The following is a 4,483-nucleotide window of genomic DNA, read 5'->3' as shown; positions in this document are numbered from 1 at the left end:
ATATAATATTTATATATCAGTGTGATTTAACCGCCTAAGTGACAACATTTTCGAAAATCACTTTTTGTTCCCTTTTTGTGGCACAACCTTTGATACAACTTATGTTAAAACACGAATTTGAAAGATTACTGCAAAGAGTTTCAATCCTTCAGTAAATCAATCGCTTATATATATATATACATGTATCACACCAGTCCTCAATTTCCACGTGATTCAACCGCCCAAGTCCAAGTGCCAGTTTTGCAACCCGGTGGCGAATGGGCGGTTGAATCACACAGATTCAGTGGCCTGTTGAGGTGTTCACCAGTCGCGTAGGCGACGCTACCCGCATGACTGTAGCCTTCTATGTCAAAACAGACAGGAGGGTAACATCAAAACAATGTGCCACCTTTGCTAACTTCGACTCAGATCGAACCCTATCGATAGCCAGAATATTTCGTGAATGCAGTTTGCGTAATCTATCACTAGGTTTAGTAATGTAGTTGAGAAAGGGCAAGATGGTATTAAAGAATAATAATATGTTATGTTAATACTGACCCGACCAAGTCTGTAAATTGTGGCAAAGAGTACTGACGAATAAATCTTTATAAAAGTCTATGATTGACAGCTAAGGCGCGCTTATTTACCATTCGGTACAACTATTGAAAAACAGTTTTATCACGACTTTTCGCGTTTCTTAAATTTAAAAAAAAGTGTGCACCCCTTGCTGAGTCTGAAATGTACCATTCTTGATTCATTGATAATCATTGATTAGTTAATCAGTGCCGGGAAGATGATTCTTCACCCGAAAAAAAGCAACTCATAAACATATTCGCCCCGAAAATGTTCTCTTCAATAAACATTCAACTTCAACTCTCCAGCTCTACACCTAAATTTGAAACAAATCTCATACATTCTACTTATATATGCAAAACAATGAGTTTGTATACATCTGCCCTCACACAGTGGTTATTCGTGACTGTTGCAAAGTCAGTTTTCTTGACTTGGGGATGGGAACTTCTCAATTGTCAAATTACCAGAGAGCAGAAGAGGATCCGCAGTTTTGCGCTTAGCGATTCTTCGACAAAGTTGACGAAACTGCTTTCCCGTTACTACAGACAGAGTACACGCAAAATTTGTCTTGATAAATACTTTCAAAGCCTCAGAGGCCTTTATAGAGAGTATCAAAGAAAAGGGGAAGAATTGTCCCAGACGACTTTAGAGAGATGTTCAAAAAGAGAAACCTGTTGCTGTATGTCTACTGGAAGGATCAGTATGATGTTTGGAAGGCAGGAAAAAGAATCTAACATGAAGCTTGCACAAAAACCCAGTGGATGGTACTAGAATATTATGTCTAGTATACATCGACTTCGAGGCGGATTTGTTAGTATGGCGTTGAACGCATCTACTGCACTATATCATAACAGGACCAAATTAGCTGTCTGTATTTTCTTAACATTAAATGGTAACCAAAGATGTGAAGTGTCACAACAGGCAGAAGAATTTTTACAGCTGCCATAAACCTCAACACACGCACTGCTGCATGAACATGAACAGTTGGTGGGAACACAGAAAGGGGCCCAGATACCACACAAACACGGATGTTTAGTGTGTACGATCCGTTAGGTGGGCAAAAGGCAGTTGGGGGGGGGGGGTAGGGAAGGGTAGTTATTGGCTAGCACCTTTGATTCTGAGTTTAGGTGGGGGTTTTTAAAAAGAAAAGCAAAGTAAAAGAAACAGACGGAACAACTGAAAATGTCTTTTTCTGATCCTGATTGTGTAACACAGCTCGCTTCACTCTGCCGCACGTCATAGTAAACAGAATGCAGTTTCAAACTTCAAATTGTAATCCCTTGTTTGTTTTTCACATTCTGTACTGGCTTGCGTCGTATCGCATTACGCAGAAGCAGGGCATAATTACAACGACTTGTCAAGCTAATGTTTGCAGTTCGCTATGCGTAAGACCAAATCCTGGCATTGGCGAAATTATACTTTTCCAAGGGGCGAAGTGACAATAAGCGTCTGCAAGGGTTCTGTCTGTGCACACGTGTTGTGTTGACGATAGAATGTCGGGGACGGATTGGGTTTTTTTCTCTTCCATATAATACAAGAGGGAGGGACTGGGTTAGGTTGCCGAACGGCACATACATTTTGAAAAATCAGAATCAAGGGTGCTACGATCGTATTTTCGTAAAACTGAGAAGAAAAATCGTGACAATTCCGCTAAATTTGTAATGGTAGGCAGTCCTGCAAAAATGAAGATGAACAGTGTTGCTGAGATGTGTTTTTTAAAGCATTTAGGGACTGTCTTTCAAGGCATCTATCAATCAGTATAGAATGTGGATTTGGGTGCAGGGTGATTTCCAAACTGACTTCAAAACCCATAGCCCGTACCAATAAATTCTATATTAATTAAAACATATTTTCTGACAAAAGCATACCTATTGGGAACTGAGGCGTCCTGTGAGACTTTGGTATGACAGTCAAATTTAACTAGTTATCCTCTGACTCTGACCATAAAACAACGAATCCTGATCTGGACCTGTGTGAAGGCTAGAACATCAACTGTCTAAACCATGTCTGGCTTTCAGCATTCGCTGATTAAAAAAACACAAACCAACCTCCCCCCCCCCAAAAAAAAAAAAAAGAAAAAATATTATACTGAAACGTCGAAGACAATGATGAAAACTAACAATTAGCTATAGGCCTACGTAGGAGAAAGAATGAAACACGTACCGACATAAAAACAATATTTAAAAATGATTAGCTATAGTACCCTCGAAACAATGAGAGACAATACGTTTTAAAAAGCGTATAATACCGTCTTAAAATTGAAAAAAAACAACAACTAACCTTTGTGTTTAGTGAGTTGAGTTCATTCAAAACAAAAATCAGTAGCAAGCATCTCAAAACAAGTGTCCACATGCGTCGGTCGTGTGGCCAGTGCACTCTTAATCTTACAATCTAGGCCTACACTACGATTCGTTTTTCATGGGCCGCCGCGATCGACCATCAATATTCATCACACACCGATCGCAAGGTCCGTTAGTATCCCCCTCCTCCCCCCCCATTAATATTAGCTGTGACTTCATCAAAGGTTGCGCGTAGTCCCCATCACCCCCACCACTTCCATAATCTCTACAACCTCCTCATTTCTCTCCTCAGTGTCCAATAGTCTGCCCCTGTACCCTCCCCCCCCCCCCTTTCCCCCGTGCCCTTAGACGCCTGGGGCAGCAACTGAAGGCTACCCAAAACTAACCATTGTTTACTAAGTTGACTCTGTCCGCATTTCTTAATTTTTACCTTTTTATCCGCTCAGTTTCTGGGACGCGTGAAAAGACACACGGGTTTTGAACGTTTAGTTCTAACTGGCACTGGCAAAATCGAAGGCAAGCGAGGAAATGGTAGACATAGAGCAACTTACTCGAGGAGCCTATAAAGATGGGTGGCTGTTCAAATTCAAAAGTACCAAGCTCCACAGTTTTCGAACTTTTAGCTGGGATATCGGTGGCATGTTCTTGGGAATCTTATGTTGAAATTCAAACTCTATTAACTGTTGAAAAAAGTAAGAAAAGCTACATTATAATGCGGTAAAGTTGAAAAGGTTAAAACAGTTTTCCCTCTATCTCTCTTGAATATGTACACTTTCTGGGCTTAGAACAGCTTGCAAACGATATTAAATCAGCCAAACTATAATAACCTTCGCTGGGTTATAAAAACAAATCAAAACGATATGCGCGCACTGCTAACAATAAAATTAAGCACATTTTCAAGATACTGCAGCAATTTATGCTCTTGTAAAATCGACAATATTTAACAATGTAAACGTAACTTGGCATGCCACAGCGAGCTTTTCCTTCAGATGCGTGAGGCCTGAATGGGAGACACGCGATGTCTATGTAAATATGTGTTACGACGTGGTGGAGTCAGGCGCTCGTCAATTTTGGGGCATATTGAGTCATTAGTATCATCTTGAAGCCTGTTCATTTGCCTTGCTTTTGATGGAAACAATATCCATTTATCTTGGATACAAGTCAAGATATTGGCGATGAAGGAGGTGGAGGTCACCTGGATTCAAAGGAAAATTTAGCGAGAATATGGCCGCGGAAGTTGTGTTATTTCCTTAGCTTGAGAGTCCGTTGTAACTGAAAATTTACATATTTTATGCCTTTAATCAACGTTTTTCAGTAAAATCAAGACAGTAATGTGTTTTTTAATGGATGTGAAAGGTGTTGAGCCAAAAAAATGCATTAAAAATTCCCACACTTGCGAAAAAATGCCAGTTTCTTGACTTTCATTATTTTGACGAACGCCTGATTTTACCACGCTGCCTCACATATAAAGATAGCGGCAGGTAGGCTCCGTAGCTGTAAGGCCCCTATTGATACATTACTAAACAAGTGCTTAAGTCTGTGATGACATTGTTAACAAGCGCAGGTATGGTGTTCCGTCTGTCTGTCTGTCGTAGTGTCTCGGTGCTCGCGTGTACGTGTATTATGTTTGT

General features: G+C 40.4%; 1 protein-coding gene across 1 annotated transcript in view; it reads right to left on the bottom strand.

The window, feature by feature from the left end:
• The window catches only part of LOC118477200 (chitin deacetylase 7-like), a gene marked incomplete at its 3' end in the record, with an annotated part of 6,500 nt that extends 3,424 nt beyond the window's left edge, over positions 1-3,076 (bottom strand). The window contains 1 exon segment of the mRNA XM_035972903.1: positions 2,833-3,076.
• Between the last annotated feature and the right edge of the window lie 1,407 nt (positions 3,077-4,483).

Source organism: Aplysia californica, unplaced genomic scaffold (assembly GCF_000002075.1).
Source record: "Aplysia californica isolate F4 #8 unplaced genomic scaffold, AplCal3.0 scaffold00897, whole genome shotgun sequence".
Classification (NCBI taxonomy): Eukaryota; Metazoa; Mollusca; class Gastropoda; order Aplysiida; family Aplysiidae; genus Aplysia; species Aplysia californica.
Note: the sequence above shows the minus strand (reverse complement) of the source record. Positions and strands in the feature narration are given on the sequence as shown.